The sequence below is a fragment of the Chinchilla lanigera genome, unplaced genomic scaffold (assembly GCF_000276665.1).
Source record: "Chinchilla lanigera isolate Chin_1 unplaced genomic scaffold, ChiLan1.0 scaffold00014, whole genome shotgun sequence".
NCBI lineage: Eukaryota > Metazoa > Chordata > Mammalia > Rodentia > Chinchillidae > Chinchilla > Chinchilla lanigera.
In genome coordinates, this window is record NW_004955415.1 from 32,401,269 (window position 1) to 32,422,810 (window position 21,542).

The 21,542-nt window shown below is 47.8% G+C and overlaps 1 protein-coding gene across 1 annotated transcript in view; it reads right to left on the bottom strand.

The window, feature by feature from the left end:
* Cacna1a (calcium channel, voltage-dependent, P/Q type, alpha 1A subunit) overlaps nucleotides 1–21,542 on the bottom strand; it is a gene marked incomplete in the record, with an annotated part of 274,976 nt that overhangs the window by 218,733 nt on the left and 34,701 nt on the right.

The window sequence follows — 21,542 nt, forward strand, 5'->3', positions numbered from 1 at the left end:
AAAAAAAAAAAAAAAAAAAATCCCTTCTTCAATTTGCCTTGACTTTCCTAGACCTGGAAAATACGGAGATCTCTAGCCACCTCCCCCCAGTAAAAGGAGAGGAAGGAGAGAGAGAAGGGGAGGAGGAGGAGAGGCTGGGGCTCGCTCCCCAGGGCGCACGGGGAGGTTTCCAAACGCAGGGTCCTGTTTAAAAAAAAATTTTTTTTTTTCTTCCTGAATCACCCGCAGCTGCCTCTTCCGCTGGGAAGGGGGTGCGTGCGCGTTGCGTGGCGCTCGGCGGCGCCTCGTCTTGGGGTTCAATTGCAGCAATGAAATCCTGAAAATTCCCAAGGCTGGGGGGGCGGGGAGGGGAAGGAGGGGGTGCGCGCTCCGGAGATGCTCGGGTGCTGCAGCGCCTGGCACCCCCACCCCCAGATGCCGCCGCCTCCTGCTCCTCCTCCTCCTCCTTCTCCTCCTTCTCCTCTTCCCCCTCCTCCTCCTCCTCCGAGTTTTGCTAAAATAAGACTGGTGTGGATGGAGAGGTGCGAGAAGAGCAAGGAAAGGGGGGAAAACGGGCGCAAAGGTCCGCACCGCTGGCCAGCGCGGCTCCGAGTGGGAGGCAAAAGGACCCACCCAGCACGCACGTGACGGCCGCGGCCAATCGCGAGGGGGCGCCGGGCCGCGGGCGCAGCGGACAGGGACCGCGGGGTCGCCAGGCTGGGGGTTGTTGGGACAGAGTTCTGCGCCCCCAGGACAAACCTGAGTCCCCGCTGGGCTCCTTAGCGCCGTCCGAAGCCTGGCGTGGAGGAAGGAAGCGAGGAAAACTTGAAGAAGGGGATTCGCACTCAGAGAGGTGCAGTGCGTGAAGCGCTGAGCACATTTTGGTCTGTTTAGCAAAAGTCAGTTTTTTGAAAGATAGGAGCGTGGTTGGAGGTTACTTCTGTGAAAGTTGCAAATTCCGCGGCTCCGGAGGCTGGAAGAAGGGTTTATCCCAGCTTTGAGACCCCAGCGGGCCCAATCTGAACTCCCCCAACGCAACTAACTAATCCGGTCCTGGTGGGCAAGAGGGGGGCGTCCTGGTGCTCTGTGCTGCGCGCGCGGGCTGAGCTCCAGCACCGCACAAGCACGTTTTGCTTTTTCTGTTGTGCAGTTTACTAAACTTAAAGGGTCTACTGACCATTATTAACTCAGACACTCTGTGCACGTGAGCACGCAGGCCCATAGGAATAGCCCTCGGTGTGGAATTTCTGGGTGCAGAGGGAATGCACACCTTCAGGTTTATGAAATGTCAGACTCTCTCCCAAATCACTAAGGTTCACAAAACACATATAGACTGGACGGCAGGGCTGGAGGAGGGGAGGGGAGGAAGGGCATGAAGGCTTTCGAAGCCAGCCCTCACGCACATCAGCATTTGAGATTGGAACATTCTGGAAAGATATCTTTATATATCGGTTCCCCATAGCTACAGCAACTGTAAGATTTTCTAACTTAACAAGCTAGGAAGAGTGGTGCACATCTGTCATATTGGCACTTGGGAGGCTGAGGCAGGAAGATCACAAATTCTAGCTCAGCCTGGGCAATTTAGCATCTCAGCGAGATGAGAGGAAACAGATAGACTCTGTGGGGATGGGGGTGATGGGCAGGGGTCGGGGAGGCTGGTGGATGGGGAGGGGGAAGTGAACTGAAAAGAATCAAGGTGCCATAGGCACGTGTTCCAGCTCCCCACGATGAAGTTTTTGAGACAAGGTTCCTGTCTCAAAAAATAAAAGGGCTGGGGATGGGGCACAGTGCAAAGGCATTGGGTTCAATCCCCAGTACCAAAAATAAAAAAAGACTTTCTAATTTGTCAAGATACAGACAAAATGATTGGACCCAGCCCGGTTAAAGCTGTGAGACGGGTGTGTGGGATTCACGTGGGGAATGGAGGCTGAAGCAGTCACCAAATGGCAAGGATTTCAGTACCTGATACTGTTTTGGACACAAGCGATAGCTGATAGGGAACAGGAAGCCATCGAGCGTGCGGCCGCAGAGCCACCACTGGAGAACGCTCTGCGCTCTGCAGAAGGTGAACTTGTAACTCTGCTGCTGTGCCCCTGCCACCAGGACGGCTGGGTTTTATCCCTTGGGCAGTGCCTGCAAGATTCCTTCCCTTCTCGTTCCTCCCCTACACCCCTGGGATGGAACGCAGGCCCTTTGCCCTGAGCTACGCCCCAGCCTATTTATTTACGAAACAAGCTCTCACTAAGTTGAACTCAGAATCCTCCTGACTCAGCCTCCTGGAGTGCTGGAATGACAGGTGTGTGCCGCTGCCCCTGGCTTCAGCTCAGCCATCTCTACCAACACTGAACACTTAAATATCCCGTGCCCCTCCAGGGAGCCAATCTAGGAGGAGGGACGAAATGTGGCCTCAGAAAGTCCCGCCCTAGAATGCACAGCACTGTTTGTACTGGCTGAACAGCAAAATATCCCACATGCAAGATGGGGGGGTGTGCCCTGGGGGTGATATGAGGGCTTCTGACACAAGAACGGAGGTGGTGTGCAGCTATGTGACTGTCATGGACACCAGGGTGAACCTGAGAAGCTAAACCTAGGATACAATGTGATGTGTAATTCTTCTTATATAGAGTGAATGTGATAAACAACAAAAAAAAAAAGAAAAAATTGAATGAATGTAAACTGGTACAACCACTCTGGAGATCAGTATGGAGATGCCTCAGAAAACAAAAACTAGAAATTGACCCAGCTATTCCCTTTCTAGGTACCCTCCTGAAAGAGTTAAAGGCTCCATATTACAGTGACCCATGCATACCCATGTTATAGCAGCACAGCTCATAAGAGCTGAATCTTGGAAATGGTCTATCTGTCCATCAGCAGATGAATGGATAAAGAAAATGTGGTATGTACATTCAATGGAGTACTACTCTGCCATAAAGAAGAATAAACTTGAGTCATTTGTAGGAAAATGGATGAACTTTGAGACATAATTTTAAGTGAAATAAATCAGACACACAAGCTTGAATATCACATGGTTTCTCTTATATAAGAAACCCAAAGTATAAGTATTTAAAGAGAAAAATAAAAGATGAGAGGAAACAGATAGACTCTGTGGGGATGGGGGTGATGGGAAGGGGTTGGGGGAGGCTGGTGGGTGGGGAAGGGAAAGTGAACTGAAAAGAATCAAGATGCCATAGGCACGTGTTCCAGCTCCCCACAATGAGTGTATTTAGTAAGTATTGCAGACATACACTACTAAAAAAATTTTTTAAATTCAAAACTGGTCCAATGGAAGCTAAGTCACAGTGGCATCCTTTGAGGGTGGAGAGAGGCCACAGGACCTTCTGGCCGTGTCTCTGTGTGGGCCATAGGGGAGGGCCAGAGCACACTCCTTTTGTGAATTTTATAAGTCATTTTGTAAAAATGAGCTGTGCACAACTGACGCCTGTGGTTTTTGTCTGCATCTGAATTAAAAAAGTGTTTGTAATGCTGCTGGGCGTGGGGCCTGGGCACCGCCACCGATGGCAGCACTCTGCAAGAATTCTCTTTTGACCATGTCTGTACAACAAACCCAGACCGGGGCTGGGGATTTAGCTCAGCGGCAAAAGCGCCTGCCTGGCAAGCGCAAGGTCATGAGTTTGGTTCCCGGTACCGGAGAAAAACAAACAAAAAAAAAAAAAAAAAAAAAAAAAACCCAGACCCCTGGCTGCATATCAGCCTGCAAAATGTTGCAAACTCTGACTTCTGCCAGGCGTGGTGGCACGTCTCTGGGAGGCTGAGGCGGGAGGATCCCGAGTTCCACTGCAGCCTAGGCAACATAACAACTTAGCAAGCCCTTGTCTCAAAATTTAAAAGGCGGGGGGGAGTAATCCCTAAGTTTGCCTGGCTATGGTCTGATGTGTCAGGGTTCTCCACCCCTTCTTTGGAATCTTCTCAAATCCTCCAACTCTCCAAGTGCACAATACCTCTTTTCCAGAAAGAACTGGCCTCACTGTCCCTAAAGTGTGCTAGGCTTCAAGTATATCATCCTCGCAGGTTCACTTGGTCAAGAACAAACCTCTCTTGTAGACAAAGGTATGACTCTCTAATACTGGAAACTCACCTATCACCTAGGAAATAGGAATAAATGAGCAACTCCCCCCGCAAGAAATCTTCACAGTGACCTCCCTGCTTGCCCAAATTACCCATGTGGACTCCCAGGTAGAAAGATGTAGACTCCCATTAGCATTGCAGACAGAAGCAGCTTCGCAGCAGATGGCCGGAAACCAGGACTAGCCCCTGGCCCTAATCTTTAATATATCTGCCAGCTGGGGGCTTCATTTACCAATCAGCAGCTTCACTACTACACCAGCTTCACGGATGTTATTCAATTGAACAGAGCTAGGATCTCTGAAATAAATGCCCCCCAATACCTAACTGCAAATCGCATTTGTTTGACTTTTAAAACAATTGCCAGCGAATCCAGGCATGTTGGGTTGGCAAGGAAGGCCAAGCCAGAGGCGCTTGGTCTTTGCCTGCCGGGCTGGATATCTGCAAGCAGTGAGTACCAAGATCCTTGGGAGGTGGGGGACAAAAATGAAAAACCAAGTCTGCTAATGCAGGCATCTGAGGGCCACAACGGAAGCACCCAAGAGCGAATCAAGAAACAGAATGGGGGCTGGGGATTTAGCTCAGCGGCAAAGCGCCTGCCTGGCAAGTGTAAGGTCGTGAGTTTGGTTCCCGGTACCGGAGAAAAACCAAAAAAATATGAATAAAAAAATAAATAAATAAGTAAAACAGAATGTAAAGCTGGGCACCTATACTCCCAGCTACTTGGGAGACGGAGGCAGGAGGGTTGCTTGAATGCAGGAATTCAGGGCCAGCCTGGGCAGCATGGCAGGACTCTTATCCTAGAAAAATGAAATGTGGGTGTCACCCCAGGCTTCATGACAAGGCAACACTGTATACTACAAACTTGGAAGACTAAATGAGGCGAGGCTAACCCTGGACCCAGACCAGGGTTCAGATCCTAACTACTCTAGCTCTTCTTTGATGCGCTGCCTTTCGAACAGTGGTGCCTCCCACCTCTGAGCTTCAGCTTCTCCAAGTAAAGCAGAGAGGACGTCTTGCCCTACAGAGGGTCAAGCAGGCAAGCCCTTGGCTGTGACTGGCGTGTGACGCATGCACAGTTAGGAGCTGGTGATGAGCAGGTTTTTTCTTGTTTGTTTCTTTGTGTTCGTTTTATTTTGGTTTGGTTTGGTTTGGTTTTCTGAGACAGAGTCTCACTATGCAGATCAGGCTTGCCTTGAACCCACAACAATCCTCCTGTTTCAGCCTCCTGAGTGCTGGGATTAAAGGTGTGCACCACCACACCTAGAGAGATTTTTTTAAAATAACCCTACTTTGGGGCTGGAGTTGTAGCTCATGGGCTGAGCATTTGCCTAACATGCATAAGGCCTGGATTCCATTCTTAGCATGGGGAAAGAGAGAGTGAGTGAGAGACAGACAGACAGACAGACAGACAGACAGAGAGGCAGCCGGGGAGGATAGTAGCTCACTTTTCCAGACCTGAGAACTAAATCTGTGGATACAGTGGCTAGATTGATTCACTAATGGCTCACTTTTAATTTCTTAACCATCCCTTTTCATTTGGAGTCACTTTAGATGCATGGAAAGCTTGAAAAGCTAGCTCAGGAGAGCACTGGCATGCCCTTCCCACAGCGCACCGCTTACATCTCCCGAGCACATTCACTGAAACTGAGAAACCAGCCCTGGGTGCTGCCATCAACAGCCTTTTGGTCTTGGGACCAAACTCAGGCTACTCCACAGTGCTGAACTGGCTGGTGTCCTCCATCTCTCCCAGCCTGTGATGCTCTCTGTCCCTGTTTCTTGCAACCATGGCAACTCTCAGGCATATCGACCTGGTGCTTTGCCATAGGTCTGAGCTGAGGGGACCGCAGGTATGAGACACCCTCTCCTTCGCCTCCTGTCCAGGCTGCACAAGGCCCACATCACCTCTTGCTGGTGACGTTAACCCTACTGGCTTGATTCCGCTTGAGTCTGCCAGGACTCTACCCTGTGTAGTTATTATGTTTCCCTTTTCCTCTCTAATCTTCGGAAATGACAACTCTTTGCACAGCAGTTACCTTGTATTATCTACAGATACCTAGGTCTGCATGGGAGTGTGTGTAAGGTCCGTGCAAATCGCCTTCCATAGCAGGGACTTGGGCATCTTTGGATTTGAGTGTCCAAGGCGGGGTGGTCTTGGAGCCCACTCCCCGGGCTATCGGAGTGATCATATATGCTTCACGATTCTTTTGTAAAGAAGATTGAGCTCTTTTGCCTCATTCATTTATGCAGTGATTCTGTGTATGCACATATGTATTTGTATATGTTTATTCTGTGAGTTATCACCTGATTTAGGAGGGGCTTTTTCTCCTTTTTTTCTTTTTTCTCTTTTTTTTGGCAGGGTCTCACTATGTTGCCCAGGCTGGTGATTCTCCTGCCTTAGCCTTCTGAGTGCTGGAATTACAGGTGTGTGCCACCATGCCTGGCTCATCTGATGATAAGTGATTTAGTTTGTTGCTTGAGAATTCCAGCTTTAACTGTTGGCTCCTGTGTCCCTTTCACATGGATTCATGTTTTTGTTTTTAAATTACTTCCCTACTTCTTGGATGCACAAGATCTTCCAGGATCATCTTCCCTGCCTGGCCATGGAACTAGCCATTTCTCTGAGGAGCTGGGCCCTTGGATTGGAGAATGGTATTTGAAAGCCATAATCTCAGGACAGGATACAATCTTGAGTTTTTAGTTGTTATTTTGTTCAAGGTTGAATAGACAAACCATTTGGTCTATGAAAATATGCAAGAACATGAAAACATGCAAGAACTGTACAATACAATGTCTTTAGCTCTGTCAGAAAGATACCTTAAAGGGGAATAGCTGGGTCAAATGGAATTTCCAGTTTCAGTTTTTTGTTTTTGTTTTTGTTTTTGAGGACTCTCCATACTGATTTCCACAGTGGTTGTACCAGTTTACACTTGAGGCCAAAATGTTAAGTGAAATAAATCAGACGCACGAGGTTAAATATTGCATGGTTTCTCTTATACAAGGAGCCTGGAATGTAAGTAAAGAGCAAAACGAAAGATAGGTGGTAGGAAGTAGGGGGATAGATCGTCCTCAAACGGGAAGGGGATGAAGAGCTGGAGGGAGCGGAGGAAAAGGGGATGAAAATGGGAACAGGGATGTGTCCTGCCTGTGGACCAACTCCACACAGGGTGAGAGCGTTATGTCCAGCAAACATGGACTAATAAAAAATAATAAAAAGAAAACATGGGAAGGCTATCAGGAAATGCTAGGGGGCTGGGGATACAGCTCAGTGGCATAAACACCTGCCTGGCAAGTGCAAGGTCTTGAGTTCAATTCCCAGTACCAAAAAAAAAAGGAAATGCTGAGAGAGAAGGGTGATTTTCACAGGGACAAGTAGCTCCTGGGGGCCAATTTCATTCCCTCTCCCCTGGTGCTGAGGATCCAACCCAAGGCCTCTCCCCTCTGCACCACACCCCCAGCCTGAGAAACATGGAAGGAACTCTAGCTAGCGCATTCTGTCAGACAAGCGGGTGACCCCAGGAGCCAGAATAAATCCTTTTCTTCTGAGTTGTGTATGTCAGGTATTTTGTCCCAGCAACAGCAAGTGACTAAGATGTTACACAAGGGAACGCCCTGTTCAATAAACACAATTAAGTGTACAGGGCTCAATGGCCACCACATGTATAAATGGCTCTCAGGGGCGCAAGCGGGGTGACAAAGAGAGGGGAAAGGAGGGAGAGAATAAATGCAAGGGGTAAAATGTTACCACGGAGGAACCTGGACTGAGGATATACAGGGATTCTTTGTGCTATTTGTACAACTTGTGGGTAAGTCTGAAATTTCAGTCAAATAATAAGTTGAACATATGTCACTAAAAAGTCATATGTGCTTAAGGTGCCCTCATGCCTCCCTTCATGTTGCTGAGTACCTGCTATGCACCAGGTGGTTTTGTAGGCACAGACCAAGGCAGGCAAAAATCCCTGTGGTTACGGGGCTGAAGCAGAGAATGCACAGAATAAAAAAGGAAAATGCATAAGCAGACTCTGTTGGGAGGTGCTGAGTGTTATGGAGGAAGAGTCAGCGAGGGGATGCCTCAGGAAATGAAACCATAACTGGTTTACCAGATGCCTGCACCAAGCAGCAGCCCTCTCTCCTCCTCCTCAGAGGCCCCCTCCTAATAGCCACCCACTGCCACACATTTTAGCTGATTATTTTACTATTTAGGACCAAGTTGTTAATTAACTTACTTCTTTTAGACACTTTTTCATTTTCCAGGGTTAGGCATTACTTTTTTCCAACATTATCATTTTATTCCACTGAGTTCTCCAGCCAGTTGTACGTTGTGTGTGACATACGAGCGTAAGCACAGCAAAAGAGATGGACCCGCATTCACTATCCAAGAGACTATAATTAATTTGGAGAAGCAAAATGCACACCTGTAAGCGTTTAAGTAGCAGTAGGAAATGGCCAACAGCAATACCAGGGAGAATTACAATAGAAGCAGCAACAAAGTGCTACCTGTCTAAGTGCCAGGCTGCTTAACGGGCAATAATTATTAACTTCCACTAGAGGGTGGAGCCTTTCTCTTTCCTCCACCCAGCCCCTCTACTACCCTCCAACACTCACATCTGCCCCATACTGTTCTACCACAAAGCCAGAAAGATTCTGTGTTTATAGCAGCGTGCACAAGCAAAGGCTATTTATAGTGATGCTGTGAAAAAACTATGACCACACTTTCTTCCATTTGAAAATTCTAGCTCCTTTAGGGCTAACTATTGTCTTAATTTTAATTTTTTCTTAGTTTCCTAGGAACCTATCATGAATTTGACTCTAATGTCTTTAGCAGTTACTCTACCAGTGTTACTTATCTAGAACTGACCTTTCTTGGTTGAACAAGTTGCCCGCTCTCTGGCACACAGAATTCATCCTGGAGTCTCTATCACAACCAAGAAAATCCCCTTTGTCTGTCCTTGTTGGAGCCTTTTATTCTAGGGTCCCATGTCTCCCTCTTTCTTGGTTTACTCCATTATTGTGGTGGAGCACATCCCCCAGTACCTTTCTTAGAAAGGATGTATGACAGGTTTTCTAGTTATCTGTTGCTGGGTGGGGGAAAACCCAAACCTACTGACATAAAATAGCAACACGAATTTATTATTATATTTTATGGGTTTTGGGGCCAATCAGTTTCAACTAGGTAGTTCTCACTTGAGGATTTCACACAAGTGCAATCTGATAGTATTAGGAACTGGAGTTCTGGGAAAGGCTTCCCCACGCACAAGGCCAGCACCAAGGCTGCAAAGATGCCATCACCTGGGTTTCTTGAGCATCCATCTCTACCTTCACATGGCCTCTCCACATGGGATCCCCTCAGGGCAACTTCAGGGAGGTGAACTTCTCTTATACCAGCTCAGGACTTCAAAGGCTCATGACTCAGGGACAAAGCCAGAGAGAAGCCGCATCCTTTTTATGACTGCGCCTTGGAGTCAGAAATCAGAAATTCTTTCATACTTTGTTAGATCAGTCTCAAAGACTCACCAAGGTTCCAGGTAAAAGAATAGATATTCCAATATAAAGAACTCCAGAAATTAGACCCCACCCGTGAAATAAAAGATCCAATCAAAAAATGAGCAACTGAAATGAATAGACACTTCTCAGAAGGAAAAGTACAAAGGGCCAATAAATGCATAAAAAAATGTTCATCATCTCTGGCCATTAAAGAAATATAAATTGAAACCACACTAAGAATCTATCTTACCCCAGAAAGAATGACTATCATCAAGAAACTAAATAATAGCAAATGCTGGCAAGACTCTGGGGAAAAAGGAACCCATCTACATTGTGGATAGGAATGTAAACTAGGACAACCACTATGGAAATCAACATGGAGATTTCTAAACTAAAACTAGAAATTCCACTTGGCCCAGCTATTTCCCTTCTAGGTATCTCCTTGAAAGAAAGAAAGACATCATACCATAGTGATGGATGAATACTCATGTTTATATCAGTACAACTGACAACAGCTAACTTTTGGAAGTGACATATGTCCATCAACAGATGAATGGGTAAAGAAGGTGTGAAATTTATACACAATGGAGTACTACTGTGCCATAAAGAAGGATAAATTTGAGTTATTTGCAAGAAAATGGATGCACTTTGAGATCATAATGCTAAGTGAAATAAATCAGACAGATGAAGTTAAATATCAGATAGTTTCTTTTATGAGATGTGTTATGTACTTGTACCAAATCCCTATAAGGAATGTAATCATTATGTATTAGAGACATGTGCTAACAACAAAATACAAATTGAAAAAAAAAAAAAAGGTACAGATTCAACTCCTTTATGGAGAAGTAGCAAAGTTGTCAAAGAGGATACAAAATAGGAAACATGTGACTATTTCTGAAAAATAGCATCAGGAAGCAAACATTTTGACACTTGCATTCAAGATGTAAAATCCAGCATTTCTAAAATAAGAAGAGCCCGTTTGTCTCTTTTCTGGACCCCAAAAGACTTACACTCTTAGATAAGCATTAGAGCTGTTCGCTAAATTCTTCAAGTTCTGCCCAAGCAGTCCAGGGTATAGACAGCATTTCCTTGTCTCCTGGTTTGCAGGGTCATGTGACTAGTGCTGGCCAATGAGCTCCCCGAGGAAAAGGAAGGCTCTCATTCTCAGAGCAGAGAAGTACATTTCCAGTAGGCGTCTCTAACACAGTGCCTGAGTGCAGCCATTAGCCACAAGAGGCTAGTAACACCCCGTTTCTCCCAAAATAAGGCTACCGAGAAAATAGCCAGCCTTGAAAACTACAGATCAAAAATCCCAGCCCCTTTGAGCCTATCCTTGCCTCACCTGCCGTACAGAGTAGCCACCAAGCAAGAGGATAGCGACCGCAGGTAAGACAGGAATGCTCTGACTGGGGCTGCGGTTTTGAGCTCTAGTTTTCAAGGTGATTATTTCCCAGGTAGGTCCTATTTTCAGGAACACATGGCATTAAACAAAATGTAAAATCGGGTTCCTCCAGCACACCGGCACATGTCTAGGACTCAGAAAGCCAGCTGTGTCTAGCAGCTGCCTCTCTGGCTGGCATAGATAAAGGACATTTCTAGAGAGTTCTGCCGGACGCCACATGCTCATTTCTTTGTGGACTGCTCTTCCTTCCCGCACAGGACGCAGCATAGCGCCGGATGGCCAGGGCTCTGTGAGACCAGAGTGGGAACAGGGTGGAGCGGAGGACCCCTTTGACCTGGGAGGACATTTTGGGTAGGTGAGAAGGAAGTGTCTGCAGCACAGCCCACTCTATAATTCACGGGTTCCAGCGTCTCTTCCTGCGGTGTCTGCTGCGGTTGGGACAGAGTCTAGGTTCATCCCGCACGGTCCACATGCTAGGGGCTTGATCTTCACTGCGACCACACTGAGAGGTGTGGTGCGGCTTCAGGAGGGGGAGCTTCGTGGGGCGTCATCCGGGTCACTGCTTTGAGAGAAAGGAAGGTACTTTGCGTGGGAGCCCTAGGAGTTCCTACAGGAGAGCAATGGTGGAAGAGCAAGCCGGCCCCTCCCCCGTGCTGGCTTCCTGGCTCATGCGCGATGCCTCCAGGATCTCATGATGGATGGTGTCCCCCAGAACCTCTAGGACCGTGACCTCAGTACCTCTTTTCTTCATGAAGTTGTCCCCAGAGGCCCCGTGTTCCAGGCTTGGCCCCTGCAGGACACCATTTGGGCGATGGAGCCTTGCGGCGGGATTCCTGGTCTTTGGGGTGTGTACTGGAGGGGCCAAGCTCTCCTCAGTCCCTTTTCCCCTCTGGCCACGAGGCAACGCAGTTTTCCCTGCCGCGAGCTGCTGCCTTCCCAGTGCCACGTAATGGAGCGTCTGATCGCAGATGGAATTTCCAAAGCCATGAATCCTCAAAACTCTTATCTCAACTCAAGTATTTCATTGTCGTAGCTAAAACTGATGAACTTGCTCAGCCTTGGGCATTTTGTTACAGTAATAGAAAACTAATAGAGCACCAGCCTCAGAATAACTAAGACTATGATTCTGATGCCAGTGACTCCACCCGGTTATCCAAATCAAGCTAACAACTGAGCAACTGGTCAGCGTCAAGCCTTACTTGAAAGGCTTTATGGTATGCGAGCAACCATTTTTGGAGGGTGCTGGGGATTAAAGCAGAGCCTTGCCTATGTTAGGAATGCTCTCACCCTCAGGCACACCCCAGCCCTGGGGACACTTTTATAGGGCTTCTTCACTAATATGACACCTCGGTGCTTATGTCATTAAGCAATAAACTGTTCCACGTCACACAGAGCTGAGAGAGGGAGGTGGGTGTAAGTAGCAGAGTCAGGAAGGCTTCCTGGAGGAGGTGTCAAGTGAGAACGATACTTTCACAAACCTAGGCAGGACTGGGGATATAGCTCAGCAACACAAGTGCCTGCCTGGCAAGCGCAAGATCCTGAGTTCGATCCCCAGTACCCAAAAACAAAACAAAACAAAACAAAAAACCCAGGCAAAATTTAGGATGGTAAGTCGTGGTTGTTTGCCAAGATATTGACAACTTATTTGAACATTTCATTATACTATTATAATAATGTTATTACCCAGGCATATGCTAATTTCCAGAACCTGGGGGTGACTGTCTTTGGGGGAAAAAATGGCTTTGCAGATGCAATCAGGTTAACAATCTTGAGATGAGCTCATCCGGATGATCCAGGTGGTGATCTTAGGTCCTTGCACCAGGCAGAAAAGGAAAGCCTCAGAGAACAGAGGCAGCAACTGAAGGGACACAGCGACCAGTCAGGAAGACCAAGAGCCAGGCAGCACTAGAGCGAGGGTAGGGAAATGGAATAGGTTCTCCCAAGAGTCCCCTGGAGGGCGTGCCACCCTGCTGTCACCTATGTGGGACTTCTGATCTCCAGAACCATGTGACAGCTGGGCATGGTGGCACATGCTTATTATCCCAGCACTTAGGAGGCTGAGGCAGGCGGATCACTGCAAGTTTGAGGCCAGCCTGGGCTACATAGTGAGTTCAAGGCCAGCCTGAATTGCATAGTGAGATCCTGTCTCAAAAAAAAAAAAAAAAGAACCACAAGTGACAAGTATCTGCCACTATAAACTACCTAGTTTTGGGTAACTTCACAGCAGCCACAGGAAGTGACTGCCCAGTAACAAAAGCCTTGGGTGTGGGTGGACAGACGGAAGAGCCAGTATGAACAACCACCAGAGAGCGGAGGCTGAGAAGCATCTTCAGAAGGTGAAGGGAAAGTTGGGGTGATGTCATGCAAGCTGGGGGAGCGCTGGGGTGGCACCCAGTGGCAGATGCAGCTAAAGGTGGAACAAGTCAAGCGTCCATCCCCAGAACCTTCCCTGTGCCCCAGATCGGAGCTCTGTCCTCGTGGAACACACACTCCTGAGCTTCCTCCTCCACCCCGCACCCACTGTGTCATTTCGCTCCAGATCTGACACTCCAGGGATGGCCTGAAAGTAGGACCATTCAGCAGTTACCCTCTGTGTCTTTTTACTGTACTGAGTATCTTTTCTTTTCTTTTTCTTTCTTTTCTTTTCTTTTTTTGTCTTTTTTGTTTTTTGTTTGTTTGTTTGTTTTGTTTTTCTCTGGAACCGGGAACCGAACTTACGACCTTGCGCTTGCCAGGCAGGCGCTTTTGCCGCTGAGCTAAATCCCCAGCCCCCTCTTTTTTTGTCTTTTTGAGACAGGGTCTTGCTATGCAGTTCAGGCTGGCCTTGAGCTCACTCTGTAGCCCAGGCTGGTCTTGAACTCGCAATGATCCTCCTGCCTCAGCCTCCTGGGTGCTGGGATTACAGGCGTGCACCACCACGCCCAGCTGGGACTGAGCATCTTCTCCTCATGGTTCATTTGCATCATAGCACATGCCGAAGTTTTATTCTAAGGCTGCATGAGACTCTTTTGCTTCTGTCCTTCCCTTGATGGGCACCTCCGATGCCTCCATGTTTTGTCTACGGCGAATACTTCTGGACAGTCACTTCTAGTCCGTGCTCTCATTTCTTCGGAGTAGACACCCAGAAGCCAAGTTAGTAGCCCACACTTTAACCGCATGCTTAATTTCCCTTTTTTTCCAGGAACCATCATACCCCTCTCCACAGCAGCAGTACATATTTAAATATTTACAGATGACACCATGTGATGTCTGGCACTTGCTTTAACAAACCTCCAAGGTTATGTTAAGGCAAAGTAAAAGTTTGCTTTAAATTTGAAAATTGAGGTTATGTTAAATGTTGGGATAGAGGAATAGGAGGAGGACCATGACTGGGTGATTACTGAAGGTGGTAGGTTATCATTCTATTCTCTGTTCGTTTATAATTTCTCCAAAAGGAAAAAGGTTTTTATCTTTTCATGCAAAGTATTTAAGATATTCTTGATTCACATTGCAGCAAGACGCTTGCACTTAATTATGGAAATAAAAGTACTCAAGCTACTATATTCTAAGGCAATTATAAATTATATGCAGCATCAAACCCTGCTGGTAAGTCAGGAGCTTGATTAAATGCTCACTTATATATTCATGTGTATCCTGAGAAGTTAGCAAGGGAAATTTAATCAACTGAACTACATCTGCTTTTACAAACTCTGGTCTTGGTTCTCCTTGAATAAGAACAGAGCAGTGTTTCTACAACTTACAAAATAACAAGTTTCCCCTCACCTGAAGGTAAATGTAGGAATGGTAGAATCAAGCACCTTACTTTGCCTGGAACACTTGGCAAAAATGATCAGCTCTTTCGTTCATCCCTTCACAGATGCATGTTGAGCGTGTACTGTACATCAAGTCCTGTCCTGGGCTTCGAGGACATAGCGGTGAACAGAACAAATAATCACCCATTCTCGAGAAAATCACATTTGTAGGCACAGAAACCATTTTAAAATGAATAAACTTAAGGGGCCAGGGACACAAGCTCATAGCTCAGCAGCACAAGCGCCTGCCTGGCAAGCGCAAGGCCCTGAGTTCAATTCCCAGTATCAAAAAAAAACAAACAAACAAACAAACAACTATTTGCCCAGCTAAAAATCCTGGGCCTTTGTTCCTAGATGATCTCAAAAATGAATAAACTTGGGTAGATTTATCAGAGGTTGCTAGAAATAGTTTTAAGAAGAAAAATGGAATGGCTAGGGGCTCAGAAGAGGGCTGCTATTTTGGAAAAGAGTTCTCTGAGAAGGTAACATGAGAACAGACTTGAAGAAGCACGGGAACAAACATGCAGGTTACCCTGGGAAGGAGAATTGGAGGCAGAGGAAACAGCGAGAACAAAGAGCTGTGCGGATGGAGCCGGCTATGTGTGAGCACCAGCGAAGAGACTCAGCTTGCAGGGCACTGTGCTTCCTAGCTGTCGCCCAGAGCCTCGTACACTCAGAGGCACTGCTCTCGGCAGAGGACTGGACATGGGGCACTGGAGCCTGACCCAGAAGGCTTTAGCTCTCTCCCTGGGTTCTCTCTGCTCTGTCTGCTTCCTGGCCACCACGGCATGAGCGGCTTCCTTCCGCCGGACCCTTGCTGTTTCCTTTGGAGCCTGCCGTCTGGGGATGGAAACATCTAAAAGAGCTGTGCCAACCTCACCTCCTTCCACTGTGGGTGTCGGGTGTTGTGTGTCAGCGACAAGCAAGTGACTAAGACAAAGGCTGAGAGCAACAGGAGGTGAGGCTGGGAGGGTGCAGGGATGATGGGACAGCCACACTGCCTTGGATCTTTATTAATTTCAAATGTAGCCCCTGTTGCTCCTCGGGTATGGCAAGGCTACAGATCAGGAAGTGACTGCCATGGGTGATGAGGAGTTTGTCACATACAGGACCCAGGAAGAGGCCGCGTGCCCTACCGAGCAGGGCCACACAGGGCAGCGTGGGGCCCATGAGGAGGCAGAGGAGCCCAGAGCCTCGGCGGAAGTCCGCAGCGAGGAACAGGCGAGGCGGGCAGGCGGGCTTAGGACCGGTTTGTTTGAATTATGTTAGGAAATTCCAGGACGCAGAGGCTGCTCCTAGTGTTTGGGTCGAGGGGTGATGAGATCGCAGTAACTCAGGGCTTGGGGCGTCAGGTTTGGGTGGGGTTTGCATTTGCACAGCACACTCCGGGCTACATTATTCACTCCCTCTAGGAACTGGCTCGTGGCAGAGAGGCAGACTCTCCGGGGTCAGCAAAGTTCCAGCTAGCAAGGCATCACGCAGTTCACACATTCACTTTATGAAGCTCACCTCCAAGAACTTAGCCTCTTGTAAAGTCACCTCAGGGCCTTTACAGTGCTTTGAATCCCAGGGCCTCAAGGGCCCTCCTGCCATCCCAACCTCAGCAACAGAGCGGGGTCAACACAGAAAAACCTAAATCTTCAGGAAACAAACAGGGCAGACTGCAGAGATATGCAGGTGCCACGCTGTCTCTATGCAAGAAAAGGACAGAGATACATGAACGTATACAATAGTTTGCTAATATTTTCAAGAGGATTCAAAGGATAAAGCAGAAGCCAATACAAATGATTTCACAGTAGGGAACAGAGAGGGACTGGGGCCACAGTCAGTGGCAGGGACAAGCGATCCTGACGTCTTGTTAGAATCCGAGCGGCATCAGGTCCCCCAGAAAATGTGCACTTACTCATTTTATTTCTTTCTGTTTTGTCCAGTGACTAAAATGGTGTGGGAGGGGCACTTGCAACAGAGAACCCGGCAGGAGAAGGAGGCTTGGCCACGGCACACACAGGACGCCAGCATTTGCAAGGTGACATGTAAATGTATGCGTACAGCTGTCAGGCCCTTTCAGAGCTGCCTTTTCCATCACTGGGACAACAGCTCAATCTTCTCACATCCCAAATGGCAGCGAGGCTGTGACAGTGTTAATGGACTTAAAGTTCACCAGAGCTTGTATGATGGTTCATTGCGCTATGTCAACTTGATTCGAGGGATAACTGCCTAGCGGAGTGGCGAAGCGCAGGGCGCCGCTCTGGTTGATTGACGGGTAGATCAGCAAGTCAGGAGGAAAGACCCAACCAGTTGTAGGTGGTACCAACCAATAGGCTTGCAGCCTGGCTGAAATAAAGAAAGGAAAGGAGAAGAAAATGTCTCCTTTTTTGGTTTGTTTTTGTTTTTTGTTTTTGTGTTTTGCTGTTGTTTGTCTTTTTGAAACAGGGTTTCACTAGGCAGTTCAGGCTGGCCTGGAACTCACTTTGTAGCCCAGGCTGGCCTCGAACTTGCAGTGATCCTCCTGCCTCAGCTTCCCGAATGCTGGGATTACAGGCATGCGCCACCACACCTAGCCTATTGTTGCCCTTTTTCGAAGAAATGCAGTCTTGCGTTTGCGTTTGGACGTTAGTCTCAGGTTCCTTCAGCCGTCCAACATAGACTCATACCGGTAATTCTATAGTGAGTTCCGGGTCTTTAACCTTGGGTTGCTACTGGACCGTCTGGCTCTTCAGCATGCAGACAGCCATTTGGGAGTCTTCTGCCTCTGATCTGCCGTCAGCCACTGGGACTCTTCCCTCGCTGATCCTGTAAGCCTGCCTCATAAACCTCTTTCTATAATTATCTGTATTTTATGCTAATTCTGCTCCTCCAGAGAACCTTAACTAATAGGGCTTGTGGTGATACTTTATAGTGATCAGAAGGTAGGTGTGTCACAGGTTTGGCCGACCTTGCAGGCTTCTCCTGATTCCCCTGCTGACCCCTAGGGGACTTTCTCTGGCAGACAGTGTCCTCTCAGTGGGCTTGGGCACAAGGGAATGAATGTTCCCTGACACCTCAGCTTTCTAAGGGCCAGGGTTGCTAGGAAACCCCATCAATCACAAGTTGGTGGTCCTAGCACAGTGAGTTCGAGGCTGGCCTGGGCTACATAGTGAGTTCAAGACCAGCCTGATCTACATAGTGAGACCTTATCGCCCCCCCCGACAAAAAAGCAAAGAAACAAAAAAAAAAGTTGGTGGTCCAGGGTTATTGCGGAACCCTGGGGTTGCCGTGGAAGTGGTGGCTAAATACCCCAGCTCTCCGGATATTGTCACTCTCATGAGTGTGCTCCATGCTGCCCCCGGAGGTCAGCACTGATACTGCATCCCAGTTGCTTGGAAGGGTAACTTGTTTGTCTGCCTTTTTAAAAAAAATCTGTGTTCCGGGATCTCCCCTTCCACATTCAAATTCTTGCTCACATTTCTGCTTTTAGAAGCCCAAACTAAGACAATGGAGTTACACAGATTTTGCTAGCTACTGCAAAACCTTAGGCACAAGGACATAAATCCCTTCCTTCTTTTTTCCCATCCTTCTTCCCTCCCTCCCTTCCATTCTTTCCTCTTATCTTTCATTTTTTTCTTTCCTTCCATCCCTTCCTTCCACCCTCTCTTCCTCCTTCCCTTCCTTCTTTCCTTTGAAGGGACTTACAAGATAAAACTTAAGTACCTGTCAGTACCCCCAATACATGTCCTATCTGCACCTTACTGGCAATCAAAAATGACTCCAAATTCTTATCAAAAGATTTGGACCTAAGCTATCTGAAATGTAGCCACAAACCACGCTCGGCCACCACACTTGGCCACTGAACGCTGGACATGTGACTGTCTGAATAGAGATACAGCTGTAAGCCTCACTCCAGATTTCAAAGGCTACATACAAAAGAGCGAAATATCTCCTTAATAATTTTTATATTCATTCCATATGGTGATGGTAATATTCTCTATATATTGGGTTAAATAAAATGTGTTATTAAAGCTAACGTGGGCATGGTAGCACAGGCCTGTAGTCCCAGCTATTTGGGAAGCTGAGGCAGGAGGATCACTTGAGCCCAGCCTGGGCAACAGAGACTACCTATCCAAAAAAAAAAAAAACCCAGAAAATTAAAAAAAACAACAACAAAACCTAACTTCAACTCTTTTAAAAATCCTTTTTAATGTGGCTATTTCAATTTTAAGTTAATTGCAACATGGCCTGTGTATCTATTGTCCAGCACCCACCTAGAGCTACCCTGCTCTGCACCTCTGAGCACCACAACCGTGAGTCAAACTGTCAAGCCCCTCCTGGGACAGGAAACAGTGACAGCACAGTGTAATGATGTCCCCAGACTGTGTCTGCTGCACGACCCCAACCCATCACATGACCCTCCCTATCCTCAGCTTCCTCCGCTGCCTGCTGGGCTGCAGCTGTGGGAGGCAGGCTCCGTGGCTGCTTTATGATCACCGGGGCCCGGTGCGGGCTGCCCGTCCCATGGAGCTGACCTGGCCAGCCCCCGGCTGGACACAAGACTTCACTCTGTCCCTTCACTGCCCTCCCTGGAGTCACTTGTGTGCTGTGTGACAGAAATGCTTCCACCCCATGCCGCAGCCTCTCAACCCCCAGACCCAGGCACCCATCAGAGACCACGCCTCAGAACAGTGTCAAGAGAAAGAAACCCACAGTTCCCTAGTGGACCACGCTCAACGGAAAAGGCCTATGCGGGCCCAAGGTGCTTTCCACGGCTGGGCTGGGCCTCTCAGGTCTCAGCGCGTCCCTGTACACAGCGGGCAGATGACGGTGTGGACAGGCCGGTGGTGTTGTGCAGGCTCACAGCCTGCGTGCTGGCGTTGGCCATGTTGCTTCCAAATGGCTCTTTAGTGATGAAAGTCTTTTTCTTTTTCTTTTCTTTTTTAAAAAATGTACTAGGGTTGAACACAAGGCCAGCCCACTGAGCATGTCTTCAGCCCCTTTTTATTTCAAATTTTGAGACAGAGCCTTGCTAACTCACTAAATTGCCCAAGCCAGGCTTGAACTGCCATCTCCTGACTCAGCCTCCCAGAGTGCTTAGATCACAGATGAGCTCCACCTCACTTGTTTCTTTTATTTGTTTGCTTTGATTTTTGTTCTTTAAGACAAGGTCTCACTTGGTCGCCCAGGCTGGTCTCAAACTCATGGGCTCAAGCAGTTCTCCTGCCTCACCATCCAAAGTAGCTGGGAGTAAAAGTCGAAGCTCCCCGCAGCCCAGCTGAAAGTCATTTTTAGTCACCAAGGAGACTTCCCTCCTCCCAAATAAGTCTGAGCCTTTTCTTTACATTTCTCATAACTTGTGTTTAAATATTTCTCAAAGGTAATTTTTACATTTAAAACAACTTAAAGCCATTTCCCCATAGCTACCTTAACACAAACACTGTGGCTATTTTGTTTTATTTGTATTCCTCTTTGTGTTTTTATTTTTCACGCAGATGGCATTACAGTGCAGACATGTCTTATATAAACAGCTCCTCATGGGCTTGGCATTCATTCTAGGCTCCCTTAGCTAGATACAGTGGTGCCTCAGTTCACAAACGTAATTCCTCCCATGGCTCTGGCCATAGGTTCCGTCCTCGATTCTAGCTGCAGCCAGGTTGCAAGCATTGGTACCGCTGTAGCTGAACTGCACTGGCAGTGCATGGAAGCCATGGGCTCGGCCTGTTCATGGATGTTCGTCTATGACCCCAGATGGTTCTTTGGAGTTTCACAGCACCGTCCAGGACAATGGGAATCCCTGGCCACACGAACATTGGAAATCTTTGCGAGCCACAGTGGGATCTCATGAAGTCAGAGACGGTGCCGCCGGACAGCCCAAGGCATGCAGGGGGTGTGGCTGCCCAGTGAGGAGTTGTGAGGTGAGACTGGTGAACAGTGGTTGAATTAGTCACTTTTCTCAATGCTGAGGCAAAATACCTAACACCCACAGTTTAAAGAAGGAGAGGTTTATTTGGCTCAGGTTTCAGCCCATGGTCAGCTGGCTCCAAAGAAGAACTGCCTAGAAGCTGGGCCTGGTAGTGCACACCTATAATCCCAGCATATGGGAGGCTGAGGCAGGAGGATTGCCATGAGTTCAAAGCCAGCCTGAACTACATAGCGAGACCCTGTTTCAAAAACGAACAAATAAAAATGAATAAATACAACAAAGAAGGAACAGCATGGCAGAGGGACCTGGAAGAGACAAAGCTGCTCACCTCATGGTGGATAGGAAGCAGAGAGCGGCGGGAGGAGCGGGGAGGGAGATCAAAGCGGCCAGGTCAACCCTGAGTGACCACCTCTTCCCACCAGGCCTCGGCTGGCCACAGCAAGTCAGCGATGAGCCCCATGATCCAGTCGCCTTCCAAGGTCTGGCCCCTGATCATGCTCGGCTTTGCGGGGGAGGGGGCACCCCACATCTAAACCCTAAGAGTCAGAGGCGACACTCAGCGCATGACCACAGTGATTACTTCGAAGGAGGATGAACTGCAGGGTTCCAAGGTATCTACTTGAAATCCCAACTACTCAGGAGGTTGAGGCAGGAGGGTCATGAGTTCAAAGCCAGCCTGGGCAACTTACCGGCTTACAAAGACCCTATCTTAAAAAATAGAAAAGGTCTGGGGATGGAACTCAGTGTGAAAGTCCTGGGCTCAACCTCTAGTATCACAAAAATAAAAGAGAGAGAGAGAGAAAAGGAGATAAAATGGAAATAATTTAAAATGTAGGGAAACACCATGTAGGGAAACACAAAAGAACTTACTTGGTTCACAAAAGTCACAAAAGTTCACAAAAGTCAAAGA